The 24,864-nt window shown below is 41.7% G+C and overlaps 1 protein-coding gene across 2 annotated transcripts in view; it reads right to left on the reverse strand.

Annotated features, from left to right (window-relative positions):
• Positions 1 to 24,864, reverse strand: part of BMP5 (bone morphogenetic protein 5) — a 155,694-nt gene that overhangs the window by 107,448 nt on the left and 23,382 nt on the right. The gene's annotated exons all lie outside the window — the stretch shown is intronic.

The raw sequence follows: 24,864 nt of genomic DNA on the forward strand, positions 1-24,864 counted from the left end.
ATGAGGCAATTACTGTAGCAATTAACTTTGACTTGGGAGGAGATTAAGAAATAAATAAGAGAAAACACTCGGAGCAACACTAAAGGGGTCTTTCACTAAGGCACGCTCACGTTTTTGGTGCACACTAAAATTGTAGGTGCGCTAAACGTTAGAGGTTCCAATGCATTCCTATTGGTGTCTCTAATGTTTGCACGCCCACAATTTTAGCGTGCGCTAAAAATGTGAGTGCGCCTTAGTAAAAGACACCCATAATTAGTTAAATGAACTAGTCTAAGGTAAAAATAATAATTTAAAAGCAAAAATCTGTAGCATAAATGATAACTTAAGAGACATTATTAAAGAGAGGTTATTGATACAAACAGAATTTACTAAGGGGTCCTATAGCAAAAGCACCCTAGTGTTTTTAGCATGCGCTATAAATAAGCATGTCCGAAATGCTAGAAACACCTATAGGAATATATGGGTGTCTCTAGCATTTAGTGTTTACTTATTGATAGCGTATGCTAAAAACACTAGTATGCCTTTGTAAAAGACCCCCCCCCCCCCCAAGTGTTTTTTTCCCATAGACTCAAAAACAAAAAAGGAAAGCCTTAGGGCCCCGTTTACTAAGCCACATTATAGGCGCATTAGTCTTTTTAACGTGCATTAACTCCGTATGCATGTTAACCATGTATGCACCTACAATATCCCTATAGGCATCTACACAGTTAGTGCATGCGCTAGTTGTAGGTGCATTAAAAATGCTAACGCACCTTAGTAAACAGGGCCCATAGTATCAGGTCTAAAGCACAAAACCAGTATTTCTCTTTCACCATACTATTTAACTCATCTCTCCTAGTTATTTAGGGTGAATTCGTCGAGCAGCGTTAGGGCCTTAAGTCATGTTATTTGGCCCTTAGTGCGACTTAATTGGCCATAACTCTGCTTGACATAAAATACTGCGGCAATATTTAAGTAGCTGTGGGTTAGGCAGTAATGAGATACAAACATGCAAATGCGTGTTTTGTATATCTTTACTATGCAAATACCCTAATGCAACTTGTGTTGATACATCGCAAGTCGCATTAGGGCCCAAAAAGCACGGTAAAATAACTGTAGCATTTTGCATTATTTCACAGCTCAGGGGTATCAAGCTGCAAAGTCACAACCTGATGCTCCTGGGCCTGCAGAGCAGGGTTCCCCAACCCCTGGCTCAAGCCCATTGGCATCAGTCCCCCCCCCCCCCCAAGCCTCAAGACTCTCAGACGCCCTCTCAGCCTTGACCCCCTGACCCCCCTCTTTCAGCATCAAGACCCCATTCCCACACCCTCCATAGGGGTTACTTTATAAATCAGTGGTGGTCCGAGGGGATTTTGGACAGTAATGAGGCCCACTCACTCCCAGTCTGTCCCTTTTAGGAAAATGGCACCCCTAGCACCGTATTACTACCGGTAGAGGTCATATTTCCTTATAAGGCTCAGGGGATCAGAGGGCACTTGAGGCTCAGGAAGTCTGGGGGGTCTGGTGCCAGAGAGGGGGACTCTGTTCTTCAGGCCTATTAGCATCAGGTTGCAGCTTTGAGACCCAATGATCCCGGGCCATGGGAATAATACTGCTTTTGAGGTGGCTCTCAAACAGCATTATTAACTTGCCCTGGGATTCGGCAACCTGTAATACCAGGATGCTGCAGGTTGTTGAATCCCATGAGGAATCAAGTTGTAGTAAAGGGTGAATTTTTACTGCACCTTGATGGATTCTCCCTTAAAGTTATTGAGAGTTTTTTTCACTAAGGCTTTCCAGTGTGTCGGTGGGAAATGAAGTGTGCATGAATCAGCCCTTAAATTGTATTTGCAGACAGAACAGTTTTGTTTTGTGTTATTTCCCATGACATATCTAGGAATGTTCATTTTGTTCAGTTTTTTTTTTTGTTTTTTTTACTTAGGTCCTCATGGGAGCAGTGCTATTAACCACTAGCAGCTGTCTCCTTTTACAGCAGTATGTTTATGTTAAGGACCTTTTCTGAATTCTGCAGTGATAAAATCAAGTATTGTTTGTGCAAAAAATCTAACAATCCCTGATGCAGAAACAATGCCATGTCAGATCAATAAATAAAATTTTCCTTTGGTGTCACTCCTATGAATCTGTTTATCCATCTCTTTGAAAATCTCCACTCCTCTTTGGACTGTATTGTCTGTGGAGATAAAGAGGAGATACTGTGTGTGGGGGGGGGGGGGGGGGGGGGGGGGGGAGAGAAAGAGAGAGAGAGAGAGAGAATACTGCATGGCAGGGAGTTAATGAAAGACTGGGGAATAAGATGAAGTTGAATGAGAGGGCCTGGATGAGGAAAAATATGAAAAGCTGTAGGTTGATGCAATGAAAAAGGGAGATTGAAAACTGGATAGTAAGAATGGATGAAATTTGGAATAGACAGAAGCATAAAAATAGAAGAAAGCCAAAAAAAAAAAAAAAGATCAGTGTCAGAAATGGGTGTAATGGAGTAAGTGAAGAAGACAGGAGGAAAGATAAGAATAACAAATAGTCAGGAGACCATGGAAAGAGAGCTAAGACAAGACAGGTAAACAGTAACGAGAGACTGGGACCCACACAATTAGAAAAATTAAACGGCCAGACAACAAAGGTAGAAAAACAATTTTATTTTACATTTAGGATGAATTAGTATGGTAGCCATGTTAGTCATGTAGATTGGAAGGTTCCGTCTGCAAAATCGGAAAGAAGTAGAGAGATCGTGGATGCTTTTCAAAGTGCTCTGCTCAGACAAATGGTGACAGAACCCAAGAGGGAGTAAGCAATGCTGGATCTGGTGCTCACAAATGGGGATAGTGTGTCAAATGTCTGAGTGGGTGCTCACCTGGGCAGCAGTGACCATCAAACGGTTTGGTTTGATATGACAGCTGAAGTGGAGGGCGGCCACTCAAAACTCAAAGACCTGGATTTCAAGCATGTTGACTTTAGTAAAATGGGGGAAATACCTGAGGAAGGAGCTGATGGGATGGGAGAGCGAACGAGAAGTGGAAAGACAGTGGTCCAGGCTGAAATAAGCTATAAACAGGGCCACAAACCTTTATGTAAAGAGAGTAAATAAAAGCAAGAGAAAAAGGAAACCGATATGGTTCTCCAAGCAAGTGGCTGAAAAAATAAAGGCTAAAGAGCTGGTGTTCCTGAAGTACAGAAAAACTCAAGAAGAGGAACACGGGGAGGAATACCGGATGAAATTAAAAGACGCCAAGAGAGAGAGATATCTGGCGAAAGCGCAAGCGGAAGAACAAATGGCTAGAAAGTTAAGGAGGGGTGACAAAAATTTCTTCAGGTATATTAGTGAAAGGAGGAAGACAAAAAAGGGAAAATTTGCTAAACAGATACTTTTGCTCTGTTTCACAGAAGAAAATCCTGGAGAAGGACCACAATTGACTGACAAAAGTACATATGAGAATGGAGTAGATAGATCAAAGTTCATGGAAGAGAGTGTGTATGAACAACTTAAAAATCTAAAGGTGGACAAAGTCGTAGGAACGGATGAGATCCACCCCAGGATATTGAGGGAGCTCAGAGAGGTTCTGGCGGGTCCTCTTAAAGATTTGTTCAATAAATCCTTAGAGACGGGGGAGGTTCCGTGGGAGTGGAAAACGGCGGATGTGGTTCCTCTTCACAAAAGTGGTGATAGGGAAGAAGCTGGAAACTACAGGCCGGTAAGCCTCACTTCGGTTATTGGAAAAGTAATGGAAGCGATGCTGAAGGAAAGGATAGTAAATTTCCTGGAAGACAATAAGTTGCAAGATCCCAGACAACATGGTTTTACCAAAGGGAAATCATGCCAAACGAATCTCATTGAATTCTTTGACTGGGTGACCGGAGAATTGAATCGTGGACAAGCTATGGACATAATCTACTTAGATTTCAGCAAAGCTTTTGACACGGTTCCCCACAGGAGGCTCTTACATAAACTTGATGGGCTGAAAATAGGACCTGATGTGGTAAACTGGATTAGAAACTGGTTGACGGACAGACGCCAGAGGGTGGTGGTAAACGGAATTCGCTCAGAGGAGGGAAAGGTGAGTAGTGGAGTGCCTCAGGGATTGGTGCTGGGGCCGATTCTGTTCAATATATTTGTGAGTGACATTGCTGAAGGGTTAGAAGGTAAAGTTTGCCTTTTTGCAGATGATACTAAAATTTGTAGCAGAGTAGACACCCTGGAGGGAGTGGAAACATGAAAAAGGACTTACGGAAGCTAGAAAAATGGTCTAAGGTTTGGCAGTTAAAATTCCATGCAAAGAAATGATGCACTTAGGGTGTAGAAATCCACGGGAGACGCATGTGTTAAGCGGGGAGAGTCTGATAGGTACGGACGGGGAGAGAGATCTTGGGGTGATAGTAGCTGAGGATCTGAAGGCGACGAAACAGTGTGACAAGGCGGTGGCCGTAGCTAGAAGGTTGCTAGGATGTACAGAGAGAGGTATGACCAGCAGAAGAAAAGAGGTGTTGATGCCCCTGTACAAGTCATTGGTGAGGCCACACCTGGAGTATTGTGTTCAGTTTTGGAGGCCGTATCTTGCTAAGGATGTAAAAAGAATTGAAGCAGTGCAAAGAAAAGCTATGAGAATGGTATGGGATTTGCGTTGCAAGACGTATGAGGAGAGACTTGCGCACCTGAACATGAATACTCTGGAGGAGAGGAGAAACAGGGGTGATAGGATACAGACGTTCAAATATTTGAAAGGTATTAATCCGCAAACGAACCTTTTCCGGAGAGGGGAAGGTGATAAAACGAGAGGACATGAAATGAGATTGAAGGGGGGCAGACTCAAGAAAAATGTCAGGAAGTATTTTTTCACGGAGAGAGTGGTGGATGCTTGGAATGCCCTCCCGCAGGAGGTGGTGGAGATGAAAACGGTAACGGAATTCAAAAATGCGTGGGATACATATAAAGGAATCCTGTTCGGAAGGAATGGATCCTCAGAAGCTTAGCCGAGATTGGGTGGCAGAGCCGGTGGGGGGAGGCGGGGCTGGTGGTTGGGAGGTGGGCCTTGTTCTGGGCAGACTTCTATGGTCTATGCCCTAAAAATGGCAGAAACAAATCAAGGTCAGGTATACACATAAAGCAGCACATATGAGTTTAAATTGTTGGGCAGACTAGATGGACCGTGCAGGTCTTTTTCTGCCGTCATCTACCATGTTACTATCAGGCTTATTTTCGAAAGTAATCGCCGGGCATCTTCCGACATAAATCGGGAGATGGATGGCGATCTCTCAAAAGCGGCGAAATCGGTATAATCGAAAGCTGCTTTTTTGACACCATCGCTGCTTTCCCGTCGCCGAACCGGTAAAAGTTCAAGGGGGCATGTTGGTGGCGTAGCAGCGAAGGCGGGACATGGGTGGGCATGGGCATGGCTACCAGATGGCCGGCTTTTGCGGATAATGGAAAAAAAAGCGGTGTTAATCAGTATTTCGCCGGGTTTACTTGGTCCTTTTATTTTCACGACCAAGCCTCAAAAAGGTGCCCCAACTCACCAGATGACCACCGGAGGGAATGGGGGATGACCTCCCCATACTCCCCCAGTGGTCACCAACCCCCTCCCACACTAAAAAAATAAAAATAAAAACCTTTTTTGCCAGCCTCAAATGTCATACCCAGTACCCTGACAACAGTATGCAAGTCCCTGGAGCAGTTTTTATGGGTGCAGTGCACTTCAGGCAGGCAGACCCAGGTCCATCCCCCCCTACCTGTTACAATTGTGGTGCTAAGTGTTGAGCCCTCCAACCCCCCCCCCCCAAACCCACTGTACCCACATGTAGGTGCCCCCCTTCACTCATAAGTGCTATGGTAATGGCCATCTCAAACCCTGCTAAATCCAAGGCATTTGGCCGGTTTGAACCGTTTTATCGAAACAAAAGATGGCCGGCCATCATTTTCGATAATACGGTTGCGGCAAGCTGTTGCGCCACCGCCAAAATAGATCACCGGCGATCTATTTCGCCGGCGCCGTTCGATTATGCCCATCCATGTTACTATGTTACTTTACAGGTACTAAATACTTGAAATGTACTAAATATATTTTGACTAGCTTTCAGACCAATGAAAAGATATCATCTTATTTTCCATGTTTTGTTTAATTTTTGCTTATTAATTTTTAATTTAGTTAGTGGAATATATCAGCATTGAGATTCACATCTGTCAGCTCTATTTTGTACAGTACAGGGGGACATGCTTTACTGTATCTCTCTGGTATTGCACTGTAGCAGAATCTGTCTTCCTAGGGAGTTCAGTTTAAGTTTTGTCTACATATTTCTAGTTTTAGTTTGTGGTTACCTATTCTATACTTAGAGGGTCTTTTACTAAAGCTTAGCTTGAGTTATCTGCAGTAGAGCCCATTTTATTCCTATGGGACCTACTACTGTTAGTGGTCATGTTGCTGTAAGATAGAGGGAGATCTTTGGCTGGGTGGGGCACATTAGTGTTCCACTTTGGAGGGCACTGGAGGGGCTTTTGGCTTTGGAGGACAGCTCTAGCCAACTTCTAACACAGTAACATAGTAGATGATGGCAGATAAAGACCTATATGGTCCACCCAGTCTACCTAATAAGATAATATAAGTGAACAATAATTGACCATAATTGCGGCTAATTGGTACAAATTAGCAGTTATCCTGTAAATTCTATGTACTGCAACTAAAGTTGCATGTGCAAATCTGGGTGTATTCTGATTTGCGCATGCAACTCATTTGGTTAACAAGCCAATCAGCACTGATTTGATGTTAACAAGCAATTATCAGCACTAATTAGAATTTATGTGCGCTACTCGCTAATCCTGTTCTATAAAGTAGTCTGCATAAATTCTACAGTGCGGATCTCAAAAATGGGCAAGGCAATGGGAGAGGCATGGGTCGGTTGTGGGCATTCATAAAATGTATGCACTGTGTTATAAAATAACCTATTATGTGCCTAAAGTTAGGCTTGAACATTTAAACCAGCTTTTCATTGGTGTAAATGGCTGCACTTAAATTTAAGTCGTGTGGCCAGCACTACGCATATTCTATAAACTGCATCTACTTTAGGAGTGGTTTATAGAATATGTGTAGGTGCATTTTCCATCTGCGCCGATTTTTTCAGGGCCAAATATTAAATCTGGCCCTATATACGTAACTGCCACTAGTTGGTATTCTATAAGTTGCGTGCTCAAATTCCAGAGCGCACAACTTTGAGGAGGTGTGGTGGGAGGGTATCTGTGGGTCCGACATCTGTCAGGTGGTTATGCACTCGGATAACAGAATACTAGCATTTATGTGTCTAAATGCCTACACTTAGGCACAATCATTTACACCAGCCATTGAGCTAGAATAAGGCTTGAGCCTAATGCTAGGTCTTACGCTAATATTCTATAACAGCAGTTGTATGCACAACTGTCATTATGGAATTTGTGCTTAGTGTGAAGCATCTTGGTGCCTAACCCCCTGGATGCACACATCAAGCCATGGTATAGCATAATATTTACATAGTAATGTGCTGCTTTACGTGCATTTGTATGCTTTGCATCTCATTACTATGTTGCCCCTAGTGAATTAAATAATGCTGAATAAGGGCAAGACAACCTAAATCTGTGCCCATTAAGTTAATTGAAGGGACAAATAATGCATGTAATTATCCTAATACAGCTTGATAGCTTCCCCTATCTCCCTTTCTAGTACTGTTGAGTGATTAAGGGGGGCATTCATCAAAGTGTGGTAAAAGTGCCACTAGAGGATGGTGCCCAGAGTTGGCAAGAGCGACTGGACATTGCTCCTGCCTGAAGAAGATCCAGACCATACAATTCCCCCAGACCATCAGACCCCATTGGATGACTTCCCTGGATTCTCCTGGACCCCCCCCCCCCCCCGGACTCCCCCAGAGCTGCAACCTGAAAGCATCAGGCCATGGCTTGGTGACCCAATCCTCCCAGATGGTAAAATAACCCCAGATTTATGCTGGGGTTATTTTACCATGCTTTTGTGGCCCTACCGTGACTTATAGTGTATCACCCCAAGTCATGTTAAGGTATTTGCATAGATGAGATGCAAAACATGCATTTGCATATTTTGCGTCTCATTACTTCCTAATGTGCTGCGACTTAAATAGTGCCATGCTATTTTTAGAACATCAACATTAGGGCTTGATGAATCCCCCCTAAAAAAATAGTGGTGCCATGGTTGACCAGGCATTCCAAACCCCAGTCCTTGAGGGCCACAAATCAGTTGGACTTTGAACATATCTCTAAAGAATTTATTTAAGGTAGATTTACTTTCTCGGTGCCTCTGCTGTATACAAATCTCTCTCTTGCATGTTCATTAGGGATGTCATGAAAACCCGTAGATACCATGGGTATGGGTACTATGGGTAAATTGTCAACATTCCAATTGACAATTTACTTATACAGCTAGTCAACCTCATTTTAAGTTGTCAGACCCATTTTTCTGATCAATTTCTGTGGTGATTCTTAATTCATGAACAGCAAAACACTTACTTTTCTCAGTCGTAGTGGCAACCTTTGATGCCAGAAAAGTATTTAAATGGCATCATTCTAACTACATAACTACATTTCAATTCCAAAACAGATTGTAAGACACTATCAAAAAGTTGATTGTTCACAGAAGGAAAGAATATTAAGTATCCTGGAACCAAAACCAGGCTGACTGGTACAGCATAAAATTGTCCCATAATAACCTTCGATACAATCTTCAAATCTAGTGAATACTTTAGTCATATTTTTCAGTTAACTTGTCTGTAGTTTGAAATGTGAAAATGTGAGCTCAATGACCCTGGAAATCATCTCCATATGTGTTCATTTCTTTTTGAGGACCCACACAGTAGTTAGTTGTACTGGTGTACGTCAGAAAAGCATGCAATAGTACATTGAAAGAAATGCTCAACAATTAATAAAATGCTCATAGTATATAGCTTCTACCTTTCAGTAGAACACTGACAAGTTCAAGTATATTATATTGTTCTGTATGGTCCTGAAAGAATGACTAATGAAACAAAATTGGTTTATAGCACATCAAAGGCATGCTTGTGCTTTCGCCCTAGCTGGAGTTACAGAAAGCACAACTTTCTCTTTTTCATTTAATACAAGTTATTCATAAACAGTTAGGTTAAAAGAAACTTTTTTTTATTCCATCTAATAATTTATCTACAGTCTAAGTGTTCATGAAATTACCTAATGCAATTAACAGAAATGACCTATACCTGTATCTATCTGTGGACAGACAGATGTGTATAGATATAACTACATACTCTCATGCCTATATATATGTTCTATCCTTGCTTATATCCTACACTGTCAATTAAAATGTTCTATTACGTATTGTGTTGACATTGTATGGTATAGTACCATACTTTGTATTGTTGTTTGAATATTTTTACTGCTGTAATTGTCTATTGCTCCTGTTTGATTTATTATTACTGTACACTGCCTTGAGTGAATTCCTTCAAAAAGATGATAAATAAATCCTAATAAATAAATAAATTAATTAATTAATTAATAATAAAATAAACTTTTATGCATGTGAATTACACTTATCACATCCACACATTCCACCACTCAGACAATAAGATCCCACTATACCCAGTTCTTTAAAACAATATTCCTGAGAAACAATATTTAGGGAACTTCAAGACCTTAACATTCCAAAGCCTTCTAAAAACCAAACCCATAAGAACATAAGAATAAACATACTGGGTCAAACTAATAGTCCATCCAGCCTAATATCCTGTTTCCAACAGTGGCCAATTCAGGTCTCAAGTACCTGACAGAATCCAAAATAGTAGCAACAATGTATGCTACTAATCCCAGGGCAAGCAATGGCATCCCCATGCCTGTCTCAATAGCAGATTATGGACTTTTCCTCCAGGAACTTATACAAACCTTTTTAAACCCAGATATGCTAACTGCTGTTACCACATCCTCCAGCAATGAGTTCCAGAGCTTAACTATTCATTGAGTGAAAAAATATTTCCTCCTATTTGTTTTAAAAGTATTTCCATGTAATTTAATTGAGTCTGTCCCCTGGTCTTCATACTTTTTAAAAGAATGAAAAATCAATTCACTTTTACCTGTTCTACATCACTCTGGATTTTGTAGACCTCAATCATAGACCTCTTTTTCAAGCTGAAGAGCCCTAACCTTTTTATCCTTTCCTCATATGAGAGGAGTTCCATGACCTTTATCATTTTGGTTGCTGTTCTTTGAACCTTTCCTAATTCTACCATATCTTTTTTGAGGTACAGCATGCAACAGATTATTACAAGTGTTGTCACAGGAGCAGAAATTAACTATTTTGCTACTTGAAAGAGAAAGACATCAAACAGCTTCTAAGGGCTATTATAGCACATATAATTGCAGAGAAAATTAGCTCATAAGCATGCAAGTACCCCAAGTGTTATTCTATAAGGGTGCTATAGCACACAGTTCCAAGTGGGGAGGGTGTTTGCATGGGTAGAGCATGGGTGGGACATGAGCATGTCTCCCAGCTATAAATACTAACCAAAAGGACAGGAGAAAGCCCCTATGTAAAAAGAACCCAGAACCGAAGTAGAGGTGGATAAAGAATCTTCCAGCATTCAAATGTGAAAAACTCTTTTATTGACAAAGCACCAACAGTTACAGAGACCCAACATGAGGCCGTGTTTCGACAGATAGCCACCTGCTTCAGGGGTCACAAATGCTTTTTCAAATATATTATTGAATGAAGAGAACTTATGAAGTAAAATCCAAATTGAGTAGCAACAGTGAAGCACAAATAAAGCTGTGGCTATACAGAGCGAGTGGAGGAGTGGCCTAGTGGTTAGGGTGGTGGACTTTGTTCCTGGGGAACTGAGTTCAATTCCCTGCACAGGCAGCTCCTTGTGACTCTGGGCAAGTCACTTAACACTCCATTGTCCCATGTAAGCTGCATTGAGCCTGCCATGAGTGAGAAAGCACAGGGTACAAATGTAACAAAAAAAAAAAACTGCCACTTACCTTAAGGGTAAAACTTGACAGTTATGCAGATCCTGGATGAATATTGGCCAGGACCCACATATCTGTTAAACATAATTTTAGAGACCTGGAAGCCCCCTCCCACCCCACCAAAATAACCCCCTCCTTCTCATCCTTCTCCCCGAAAACATGACATTAACAACCTTCTGACTCTCCTGGAATGTTCACCAAAACCCCTCCCGGGCTACCTTCACTCCCTGGTGATCCAGTGGGGTCTATGGTGGCAAAAGCAAAATAGCTGCCATGACGTCTCTCAGCAGGTCACAGTACTTGTTTGATACTGCAAGGCTGCCACAAGAGGTCATGACAGTCATTTTCTTGAGGCAGCCAAAAAGGGCAGGTGTGAGTGGGCTATGCTTCTGCCACCATCGCCTCCACTGGACCACTAAGGAGTGGAGTTAGCCTAGCCAGACCGGTGGAGGAGAAGAGGGGGGGGCGTTCTGATTTTTTGCCTCCAATGGCATAACTTCCAAAAAACAAAATTGGATTCCAATGTAACTCTTTTTCATTCTTCACCTATACAGTATCTGTTTTCTATTTACTTTTACATTATTTTTTTCTTTTTTATTTCAAAGTATCTTTTATTGTTTTTATGTTTATACATACAAAGGAAAATATGTCAACAAAGTTATGACCAACTGGTCAACAGCAAAGCAGAAAATAACAATTAGGAAGGACACAGTATTCAATAATATAAAATAATGCTATTATAAAGGTGAGCAGTGCAATAATAGGTTCAGATTACTCACACTCCATAGTCAAAATGCAAGACTTACAAATATGCAGACAGAATAAAACTGTATTAATAGCTATATGAATCGTGTGAGTCATGAAAAGTATTTAGATGTGCAGATGAGCCATACATAGGTGATAGACATTATTTTTATTCATTCACTGTGCTACAGCAGTTAGACAATTACTCATTTTGTAAATGTTCTGATCTCTGTCCTGGACAAAGGGTCTGTATAGTTAAATATTACCTGCATAAAATTTGAGCTCTGCCCAAAATTCACAACTAATTTTGACTAGTGGGTGGAACCAGGCTGCTGGCATCAGCATTTAAAAATGAGATAGAGCAGCTTTTAAACTAGAAACTGAGAGAAGGTCAGCAGTCGTTCAAAAGTGCTTGGTTCAGAATAAGATATCTTTCAAAGATATCACCAAAACAGGGAAGATAGGGTATCCCAATAGTGAGGTTGCGATAGACCATATTAGGCCAGGTGTCTAAATAAAAAGCAGATAAAATATTGCTAATTATATCACTGTCAACTGCTGAGCAAGATGTAAATAGGAACAACAAACATTGGGCCCTGTTTACTAAGCCATGCTGTAGACGCGCTAACATCTTTAGTGAGCGCTAAAAATTAGTGTGCGCTAACTCTAGATACACCCATAGGAATATATGGGTGTCTCTAGCATTAGCGTGCACTAAAAATTAGCACACACTAAAAACGCTAGTGCATCTTAATAAACAGGGCCCATAGTGTGAAATGGAGCCTAAGAAACAAGATGGAAGAGTTAGAATATATTGCACTAAATGAAAAATTAGATATAATAAGCATCTCTGAAACCTGGTGGAAGCAGGATAACCAGTGGGACGCTGTCAAATCAAGGTAAATAATATCTTGGTGATAGGGTGGATTGAATTGGTGGAGGGGTAAAATTGTATGTTAAGGAGGGCCATGAATCAAATAGACTGAAAATTCTGCAGGAAACAAAACACATCTTGGAATCCCTAAGGATGGAAATTCCATGTGTAAGAGGAAAAAGGTAGTGATATGAGTGTACTACCATCCACCTGGCCAGCATAAACAGACAGATGTACAATTGTTATCAGAAATTAGGAGGCTAACAAACTGGGGAACACAGTAATAATGGGTGATTTCAATTACCCAAATATTTACTGGGTAATTGTAACATTAGGGCATGCTAGGGAGGTAAAATTCCTTGACAAAATCAAGGACTGCTTTATGGAGCAGTTGGTACAGGAGCCAACAAGAGGAGGAAAAATTCTAGACCTAGTCCTTAGTGGAGTGCATGATCTGGTGCAGGAGGTAATGGTGCTGGGGCTGATTGATAACAGTGATCATAATATAATCAGATTTGATATCGGCTCTGGAGTAAGTACACACAGGAAATGTAATACATTAGCATTTAACTTTCAAAAATGAGACGATAATAAAATGAGAAGAACAGTGAAAAAAAACTTAGAGGAGCAGCAGCGAAGGTAAAAAATTTACATCAGGCGTGGATGCTGTTCAAAAATACCATCCTGGAAGCCTAGGCCAGTTATACTCCATGCATTAAAAAAGGAGGAAGGAAGGCCAAACAACAACCAGCTTGGTGCGGTGAAGGAAGTTATTAGAGGTAAAAGAAAATCCTTTAGGAAATGGAAGAAGGATCCAACTGAAAATAACAAGAAACAGCATAAGGAATGGCAAGTCAAATGCAAAGCGCTGATAAGGAAAGCAGAGGGACTTTGAAAAAAAGATTGCATTGGATGCAAAAACTTTTTTAGGTATATTAAAAGCAAGAAGTTGGTAAAAGAATCAGTCAGAACGCTAGATGACCGATGGGCAAAAGGGGCACTAAGGGAGGACAAAGTCATAGCAGAGAGGTTAAATGAATTCTTGGCTTCAGTCTTCACCGAGGAAGATTTGGGAGAGATAGTAGTGAAATGGTATTCAAAGCTGACAAGTCAGAGAAACTGAATGAAATCTGTATAAACCTGGAAGATGTAATGGTGCAATTTGAAAATTAGAAGAATAGCAAATTGCATTGACTGGATGGCATTCATCCCAGACTACTGATAGAATTGAAAAATGAACTTGCAGAACTAATGTTAGCAATATGTAATTTATCTTAAAAATCAAGCATGGTACCAGAAGATTGGAGGGTTGCCAATGTAGCACCAATTAAAAAAAAAAAAGGTTCCAGAGGTGATCCGGGAAATTAAAGACCGGTGAGCCTGATGACACTGCAGGGCAAAATGGTAGAGGCTATTATAAAGAACAAAATTACAGAGCATATTTAATGAGACAAAGCCAACATAGATTTAGTGAAGGGAAATCTTGTCTCACCAATCTACCACATTTCTTTGAAGGGGTGAACAAACATGTGGATAAAGGTGAGCTGGTTGATATTGTGTATCTGGTTTTTCAAAATGCATTTGACAAACTACCTCATGCAGGGTTGGCCCAAGGCAAGATGCCACCTGAGGTGGCATTAACATGCCCCCCCCCCCCCCCCGGGTGTTTTACATTTTCACAGTGATGTTCCAAACCCGGCAGTGGCAGCGATTCCCATACGCTGCTCTGATGCCACCGGCACTTGCCTCTTAACATAGTAACATAGTAAATGACAACAGATAAAGACCTGTATGTTCCATCCAGGGAGGTGGCTGCAGTAAAGGGAAGAGGTGGGTGCCAGCAACGGCAGGGCAGCATATGGGAATCACTGCCACTGCCGGGTTTGGAACGTCACCATGACAAAGTAAAATGCCGCGAAGGGGAAGATTCCGCTCCCAGAGATGCCGCTCTTGAAGAGTGCCGCCTGAGGCCCCTGTCTTAGGTGGTCTAATGGTCAGGCTGCCCCTGACCTCATGAAAGACTCCAGAGGAAATTGGATAGTCATGGGATAGGAGGTAGTGTTCTATTATGGATTAAAAAACGGTTAAAAGATAGAAAACAGAGAGTAGGGTTAAATGGTCAATATTCTCAATGGAGAAGAGTAGATAGTGGGGTTCCCCAGGGATCTGTGCTGGGAGTAACTAGTGAGGTAATTAAATTTCCTCATGAAACAAAGTTATTTAAAGTTGTTAAATCGCAAGGGGATTATGAAAAATTACAAGAGGACTTTACAAGACTGGGAGACTGGGCATCCAAAGGGCAGATGACGTTTAATGTGAGCAAGCGCAAAGTGATGCATGTGGGAAAGAGGAACACAAACTATAGTTACGTGATGCGAGGTTCCACATTTGGAGTCATCAACCAGGAAAAGGCTCTAGGTGTCATCGCTGATGATACATTGAAACCCTCTGCTCAGTGTACGACTACAACTAAGAAAGCAAATAGAATGTTAGGTATTATTAGGAATGGAAAACAAAATTGAGGACATTACTGCACCTCGAATACTGTGTGCAATTCTGGTCACCGCATCTCAAAAAAGATATAGTGGAATTAGAAAAGGTGCAGAGAAGGGCAACGAAAATGATAAAGGGGATGGGATGACTTCCCATTGAGGAAAGGCTAAAGCGGCTAGGGCTCTTCAGCTTGGAGAAAAGACAGCTGAGGGTAGATATGGTAGAGGTCTATAAAATAATGAGTGGAGTGGAATGGGTAGATTTGAATTGTTTGTTTACTCTTTCCCAAAATACTAGGATTAAGGGGCATGTGATGAAGCTACAAAGTAGTAAATTTAATATGAATCGGAGAAAATATTTCTTCGCTCAACGTCATCCAGCATATAAGGAGGACGTCAAAGTGGACTAACATGGCTACCACATCACTTCACTCAACGTGTAATTAAACTCTGGAATTTGTTGCTAGAGAATATAATAAAAGCAGTTAGCTTAGTGGGGTTTAAAAAAGGTTTGGCTAGCTTCTTAAAAGAAAAATCCATAAGCCATTATTAAAATGGACTTGGGGAAAATGCAATGCTTATTTCTATGATAAGCTGCATAAAATATATTGTACTGTTTTGGGATCTTGCCAGGTACGGTAAGCCTCACTTAAGTTATTGGAAAAGTAATGGAAGTGATGCTGAAGGAAAGGATAGTGAATTTCCTGGAAGCCAATAAGTTGCAAGATCTGAGGCAACATGGTTTTACTAAAGGGAAATTGTGCCAAACGAATCTCATTGAATTCTTTGATTGGGTGACAGGAGAATTGAATCAGGGACGAGCTATGGACGTAATCTACTTAGATTTCAGCAAAGCTTTTGACACGGTTCCCCACAGGAGGCTCTTAAATAAACTGGATGGGCTGAAGATAGGACCTGAAGTGGTGAACTGGATTAGGAACTGGTTGACGGACAGAAGCCAGAGGGTGGTGGTGAATGGAATTTGCTCGGAGGAGGGAAAGGTGAGTAGTGGTGTGCCTCAAGGATCGGTGCTGGGACATTGCCGAAGGGTTAGAAGGTAAAGTTTGCCTATTTGCGGATGATACTAAGATCTGTAATAGAGTGGACACCCGGGAGGGAGTGGAAAACATGAAAAAGGATCTGAGGACGCTAGAAGAATGGTCTAAGGTTTGGCAATTAAAATTCAACGGCGGGGAGAGTCTGATAGGAATGGACGAGGAGAGGGATCTTGGGGTGATAGTATCTGAGGATCTGAAGGCGACGAAACAGTGTGACAAGGCGGTGGCCGTAGCTAGAAGGTTGTTAGGCTCTATAGAGAGAGGTGTGACAAGCAGAAGAAAGGGGGTGTTGATGCCCCTGTAAAAGTCGTTGGTGAGGCACCATCTGGAGTATTGTGTTCAGTTTTGGAGGCCATACCTTGCGAAGGATGTAAAAAGAATTGAAGCGGTGCAAAGAAAAGCTACGAGAATGGTAAGGGATTTGCGTTACAAGACGTATGAGGAGAGACTTGATGACCTGAACATGTATACTCTGGAAGAAAGGAAAAACAGGGGTAATATGATACAGACGTTCAAATATTTGAAAAGTATTAATCCGCAAACGAACCTTTTCCAGAGATGCGAAGGAGGTAGAACGAGAGGACATGAAATGAGATTGAAGGGGGGCAGACTCAAGAAAAATGTCAGGAAGTATTTTTTCGCGGAGAGAGTAGTGGATGCTTGGAATGCCCTCCCGCGGGAGGTGGTGGAAATGAAAACGGTAACAGAATTCAAGCATGCGTGGGATAAACATAAGGGAATCCTGTTCAGAAAGAATCGATCCTAAGGAGCTTAGCCGAGATTGGGTGGCACAGCCGGTGGCAGGAGGCGGGGATAGTGCTGGGCAGACTTATACGGTCAGTGCCAGAGCCGGTGGTGGGAGGCGGGGCTGGTAGTTGTGAGGCGGGGATAGTGTTGGGCAGACTTACAAGGTCTTTGCCCTGAAAAGGACAGGCACAAATCAAGGTAAGGTATACACAAAAAGTAGCACATATGAGTTTATCTTGTTGGGCAAACTGGATGGACCATGCAGGTCTTTTTCTACCGTCATCTACTATGTTATATGTTATTTTACTTGTGACCTGGATTGGCTACTGTTGGAAACAGGATTCTGGGCTTCATGGATCTTCAGTCTGTCCCAGTATGGCAACACTTATATTCTTATGGATGAACACATATATACTGAAGTATAGGGTAAAACAGTGATCCATATGGTATATCATACTATAAATGCTAAAGGCTAGATAAACATTCCTTAAAGAAACCCTTTGCAATCTCCATATTAAATAAGAGCCATCAGTCTAAAAACGCTCTATTCTCAGTGCCCCAAGGCAACTAGTTGAAATATTGTGATCAAACATGTAAAAAGCTGCACTCAGATCAAGCAAAACCAAAACTGAAACTTTTATCTACACATATTTTAAGTCTATAGCTACAAGCCTGAATACCTCTATAAAAATATCTAAACCACAACTCACAAGGATCCAGGATCTTCATATCTTCAAAGAAATCGTTTGTGTGTCAACTGTACCTCCAAAATCTTTGCCAAGGCTTACTAAATTAGAAACTGGATGGCAATTTCGTAACTCATTAGGATTCAAACTTGTACTCTTGAAAAGTGACCTAACTACAGCATACTTTAAAACTTGTGGTACAACGCCATCCTTCAGGGGTGTATTCATTCTCTCTTTTACAGTCGGTATAATAATCTGTTAACTTTAGGATAGTGGTTTGCTTTAGGTTTAGCACAGATTTTCTGCACACTAAGGGCCCTGCTTACTAAGGTGCGTTAGTATTTTTATATTCCTATGGGTGTCTCTAGCATTAGCGTGTGTTAATTTTTAGCACACTCTAAAAATGCTAGCACGCCTATAACACGGCTTAGTAAACAGGGCCCTAAGATAATTTCCCAGACAGCAAAGATTTGAGCATACAAAAAGTATGTGTGAAATAATACAATATCCCCCAGATTCTATAGTTTAATGATATAAAATACTTGATGTACCACTCTTCTAATGCAAACCAGAGCGGTTTACAAAAGAAAATAAAAATCACACTAAGAAAAACAACACCAATCATGATAGAAAAGTAAGATACACAAATACTCATATACATAAGTAATCCACATTTATTCACTCCTGTAGGTTTCCCAGTCATGCCCCCACTAGTCAGTTGCAAACACCAAATGCTTCCTGCATGGCCAAATTTATGCCCAACATGCAAATTTACACCCCCCCCCCCCCCCCGTTATATGATAAGATCAGTTGTGCATGCAACTTAATTTAATAATTGGCTTTTAATTTGAGTTATAAGTCAATTATTGACTCAAGAACATAAGAGTAGCCATACTGGATCAGACTAATGGTCTATCTAGCTCAGTATCCTTCTTCCAACACTGGCCAATCCAGGTCACACGGACCTAGCAGAAACCCAGATAGTAGCAAGATTCATGTTACCAATCCCAGGGCAAGCAGTGACTTTCCCATGTCTATCTCATTAGCACACTATTAACTTTTCCTCCAGAAATTTGTCCAAACCTTTTTTAAACCCAGATAAGCTAACCACTGTTACCACATCCTCCAATGATAAGTTCCAGAGCTTAAATATTCTTTGAGTGAAAAATATTTCCTCCTATTTGCTTTAAAAATATTTTCATGTAACTTCATTGAGTGTCCCCTGGTCTTTGTACTTTTTAAAAGTGGAGATCTTTCCTGCCCCGAAGAATCCACTAGACCACCAGGGACACTGCCTTCAGGTATGCGTTGGGAGTGGGACCCTTTGGCTCAGGGGATCGGGGAGGAGGTCTGTAATAGGGGTGGGGAGGATACTGTAAAAAAATAAAAGTTACATTTTTTTAAATGCCGCCCTTCTTGTGCATAGGGATGTACACAGAGGAAGTATAATAAGGGAATAACTTTTCATAGGTAGAGTGGTAATTTGTTATAAATCGTACTCAGTGTGTCATTTGGAGGGGTTGGTTATAAGGACACCTAACCCCGTTATTGGTGCAGAGACTTTTTTTTTTTCTCCTGGTAAAGGGATTCTAAAACAGACATTATGTTATGGGAATCAGGTGTTCAACGTTCAGAGTTTTTATCTATTTATTTACTTATTTATAGCATTTTATCCCACATTAAACATGAAATAGATTGGAACTTGGGAACATTTAAAAAAAAATTCCCAGAGAGAGTAATGCATTGCCCCCCCAGGCTCTCTCCCCGGGTATAGCCAGCTCTACAATTTGGGGGGCATGCAGAGGTGGACAGGGGGGAGCAGAGGTGGACAGGGGGGGGGGGGCACAGAATTGGACCGGGGAGAGAGCCTGTTGTTAAAAATTTACAAGTACACCACTGCCCTAAGAACATCCCCAGGTAGACACTATTACATTAATCTAATCTAGCCTAATATATAATGCTGTACAATTAGTTTGAAAGCATCAAAATCAAAATATTTTCTTACCCTTCTCAGCTTTTTCATCATATAAAAACTCCTAGAATCTTCAAACTAGAATTAAATTTAAAATAAGGATTAGCCACCTTTAATATATTATATAACCAGATGACTGTCCAATCAAAAGGAATTTTGTTTTATCCTTATTAAGCATTAGGAAGTGAGAAGAAATCTATTCTTCTAATAAACAAATACAGATATCCATATTTTGTGGATTAATGAAAGAAGTACAGTGATATAGTTTGCCTGACTAAGAACAAACCCAAGGAACTACAAAACACATTAAACAATGAGGGTGACAGTGGTGAGCCCTGAAGGACCCCATAAACAGAATTCCAACAATGACTCTATGTTCTGTACCTTCACACTATAGGATTTACCAAAGGAAAATCCTGCCAAACGAATTTTATTGACTTGTTTGACTGGGTGACCAAAGAATTGAATGAAGGATGTGCACTAGATGTAATCTATTTGGATTTCAGCAAAGCCTTTGATACGGTCCCCTACAGAAGACTCATGAATAACCTAAAAGGGTTGAACTTAGGACCGAAAGTGGTGAACTGAATAGGAAACTGGTTGACTGACAGGTGGCAGAGGGTGGTGGTAAATGGAATCCACTTGAAGGAAAGGAAGGTGAACAGTGCAGTTTCTCAGGGGTAGGTACTGGGGCCTATTCTGTTTAATATATTTGTGGGCGATATTGCTGGAAGGAAAGGCTTGCCTTTTTGCAGATGACACAAAAATAGCCAATAGAGTGGATACCCTGGAAGGAGTAGAATCAATGAGAATGGATCTCCAAACTTTAGAAGAATGGTCGAGGGTCTGGTAGTTAAAAGTTAATCACAACTCCACTTAGGGATCTATTCAATGCTAGCTGGTGCTTAAAGATCAAATATGATTATAACATTCACACCAGTATACAACCAAACCTTCTGCTCTTTAAATAGTTTCTATTTTTTCTATTTTTTGTTTTTAAATATGCAGTGCTCAGTGTTTGCTATTGTGCCAGATTACTGTGATGTACAGTATCAGGAAGCAGCACAACAACCCTTAACCATCACAGCACTGTTCCTGCCTACCTGCCGTTCACGTTGAAAAAGGCATCTAGCTAAAGACCTCAATCCTTATAATACTGTATAGGAGAGTTGCACTTATTTTTGCAGGCGTATTATGTCCAGTCCAGTGCTGGGTCTTGTTGTACTGGGGCTGACCAATACACACCCAAGTGTTGGTGTTCTATGTGTTTTAAAATCAATGTCCCATTGTTATTCCTGACGTGGGGCCACATTTCACCATGACCCAGCACTGGACATAATACGCCTGCAAAGATAAGTGCAACTCTCCTAAACAATCTGGCCAATAGTCAGTCCGTGGGAGGCAGGTCAACTAAGTGCTGTGATCGGCACTGAGCCTGGATATTCAATACTGGGCCATTTCCGCTGAACTGTATTGAATATCCATTTTTTTAGGCCGGCTTAAACTTAACCAGCCAAGCTAATATTCAGTGCTGGCCGGTTAAGTTTATAGCAGTCAAAGATAGGACTGCTAGTTGGACGGTCCAATTTGGCTGCTAAACATAGCCGGCGAAGTGATGAATATTCACGGCTAGCCAGGCAGAGCTGCTGAGAGGGGGGGCAGGGGGGACAAAATTCCCCGGGCCTGGGCCTCCAAGGGAGGCCCGGCACCGAAGACCCCGGTCTCACCTGCCCGCCCTTGGCTTTGTTGACAGCCCCCCTCCGTCTGCCACCGGGCCCCCTGCATTCAAATCACAGCGCCTCACCTCTGTGTGAAAGCACAGTGGCAGATCGCCTCCCTTTGGGCCTTCCCTCCCTGTGTCCTGCCCTCATCTGATGTAATTTCCTGTTTCCGCGAGGGCGGGACACAGGGAGGGAAGGCACAAAGGGAGGCGATCTGCCGCTGGCTCCGCTTTCACACGGAGGTGAGGTGCTGTGATTTGAATGCAGGGGGCCCAGTGGCGGATGTTGGGGTGGCTGTCGATGGGGCTGGGGGTACTAAGAAGCAGCACCTTTTCCATTGACTGCTAAAATTGACCCATGGTCCCCAAGTTTTAATGAAAGAGCTCAGGCTCTAAACACCAATTATGCCGTGTCATAGATTCTGTGACTCGTTGCAGGGGGCCTGGCTATTGTGGGGTGGGTCCCTCAGTGATCACCCCCCCCCCCCCCCCCCCCGAAGGATGGCCTGGAATTTGAGTACCAGCACCTTTTTCGCTAGAAAAAATGCACTGTTTAAGTAACACTGAATATTGGCCAGAGTGAACCTAAACCATTTACCCTGCAACTGTCAGGAAGGGTGTACACATGGGTGGAGCATGGGCATGTCACCAAGCAATGAGCATAACTTATAGAATACTATCTATTGTACACATTACATGGCTCACTTACACTAGTTATTGATCTGATGTTTGGAGTGCCAAGGTGCTTTTGAGCTCTTATTGTATAACAGCTTAGGCGCGTTTTTAAGCCAGTATAGAATATATACACAGTGGGGCTGATATTCAGATCAGAGGAGACAGCTCAGCTAACTCCTGCGGTCGGCAGTGAGTTTGGATATTCAATGCTGGGCTGTTTCTGGTGATCGGCACTGAATATCCATTTTATTTTTAGATGGTTTAAAGAACTGGCCAAGCCAATATTCACTGCTGGCCTGTTAAGTTTAAACCAGCCAAAGATAGGCCTGCTATTTTGGCAGCCCAATTTGGCCATCAAATTTAGCCGGCAATGTGCTGAATGTTAGTGGAAAGCTGGTTTTATCACATGATATAGCTGATTAGCTGCTAAGCACTGACTGCAAATACTCAGCGGAAGATAACCAGCTATCTCTCACTGAATATTTGTGGATAGCTGGTTAAGCACTATTTAACCAGCCAGGAGCCATTCCTGGCCGGTTAAATAGTACTGAATAACAGGGAGGAAGTATAGCTTAATTTAAGTGCTGACCCTGGTGGCCATCATTTTAATTTTTGGCACTTAGGAGTGTTGGAGTGGCCTATTGGTTCCTGCACTGGGCTGAGCCCTGAGAAAATTGGGTTTGATTCCCACTACAGCTCCTTGTGACCCAGGGCAAATCACTTAATGCTCCATTGCTCTAGGTACAAAACTTAGATTGTGAGCCCACTAGGGACAGAAAAAAATACCCCCAATTAGTATATGTAAACTGATTTGGTTGTAGCTTCAAAAAAATCAGTAAATCATATCCATGACCCTTTACCTTTCACTTCAGTTAAGTGAAATACAAATATGCAAGACTGGTGTTCACACCAATAGAGTGGGAAGAAAGTTGGCTCTGAGTCCTTTGGAGAAAAGGGTCCTGAGACTGTGAGTTCTGTCTCCTAGTTTGAGGTTTCTACTGGCTACATTCCTGCCATGGGCATGTGGCTATGTGCATGTGCCCAAAGGGGCATGACAAGAGACTTGTTGTTGACTCTTTGGAGCCCAGGTAGAACCAGGTATCTTTGAAAGGGAAATTAACTCCCAGCTGAGGATTTTATTGGCTCTCTCTTTATTGACTTTACCTTTATGGGTAAATGGGAAAAGAGGAATAAGATTGTTATGAGTTCTAAAAAAAAAATATTTAAATGGGATCAGCTCATTTCTGCAAGTTCCCACACAGTTCTATACATTAGCCACTAGAACAGACTTCTAGTGGTAGAATTCAAATGTGCTTAGGAAACATGCAAGGATCTTAATGGTGTTGAGTGAGAAGAAAGAAGATGACAGATCAAGTAATATATTTTGGAACATAAACCAGTATTTCTAGGCTTCAGAAGTCAGTGCCAGATTTCAGTCATTCCCCATGCTCCTACATTTTCAAAGAAGTGCTCAGGATATTTAGTACTGATGCAAACCCTAAATATTATGTTAATAAAGCAACAAAAATGAGTTTAGCAGTTGAAAAGACCGCAGCGTATTCAAACAAATGAAAATATTTAATTTACCATATACACTTAAATATAAACCAAGATTTTTGATCCAAAAAAGTTCAAAATGGGGATTTCATTTTATATTCAAGCCTCTATTTTCACCCACCACACCAGCACCACCAGCATTTCTCTCCTCCACCCTCCCCCACCCACAGTGACTGGCATTTCTTTCCCCCACCCCCTGCAGTTACCAGTCTTTCACTAGTTTCTACCTCCTTTGACTGACACTGACAAACAAAATTATGTGCTAGGATGGTGTAGAGTCTTAGGCATGGATTGTTCTGAATTTTTCCCAATTTTGGTGTGTTTTTTCAGTGTGATTCATGCATTTGTTTTAATAAAAGTTCTTTGTAATGTGCACAGATTAATTGAATGCATGTTAATTCATAGATTAACATGCATTAAAATTATTTTGTGTACACTAACAAAAACATATACTTACAGTCAAATAAAGATACAAGTAATAAAGATAAAACATGTAGAGATGTCAGTTTGAGTTTTAACAAACGAGGCTTACTGAAAGGAATGAAGCTTCTTGAGCCTCACAGCTAGAGCAGTGATCTGAGAGTCCAAATGAAGATGAGGCCTGGCCTACCAAATCAGATTAAGCAGCAGGACAATCTTTTTTCTAGAAACAATCTGGTCAATAATCAGCCTTCAGCAGTTAGCATTTTTTATGGTGGGAGGCGGCGCGGGTGGTTGGGGGGCGGGGACAGTGCTGGGCAGACCTATACGGTCTGTGCCCTGAAAAAGACAGGTACAAATCAAGGTAAGGTATACACAAAAAATGGAACATGTGAGTTTATCTTGTTGGGCAGACTGGATGGACCCTGCAGGTCTTTTTCTGCCGTCATCTACTATGTTACTGCCATGAGCAGAATCAGCCCTATCTATTCAATGTCAGGACATGTCCTGGTACCAGTATGGAATATCCAGGGCTAATTATATATGTGTTGGCTACTGGAGCTTATATGGGTCTCATCTGATATTTAACTGGGACCAATATAATACACTTATGTGGGCCTCAGCTAAATATTTACCAGGGCCCACATAAGGATTGCAGGTGCACTTACCATCTCTGATACCTCCCTCCCACTCCCATGATCCTGCTTTCCCCTCCCTTCTACCCCTGACATCATAAAGGCCCAACCAAGACTGCCGTTAGAGGTATCAGTGGCCATTTTTTGAAACAAGCCATGATTGGCAGGAGCAAATGGGCATCACTCCTGCCCATAGGACCTCACTAGACCACCACAAATCTATAAGATAGGCCTGGAGGGGGGGGGGGGGAGCTGAACAGCTGTCTCCTAAGGTTTGTCTATTTGTGGATGATACCAAAATCTATAATA

The sequence above is a fragment of the Microcaecilia unicolor genome, chromosome 3, assembly GCF_901765095.1.
Source record: "Microcaecilia unicolor chromosome 3, aMicUni1.1, whole genome shotgun sequence".
NCBI classification, from domain to species: domain Eukaryota; kingdom Metazoa; phylum Chordata; class Amphibia; order Gymnophiona; family Siphonopidae; genus Microcaecilia; species Microcaecilia unicolor.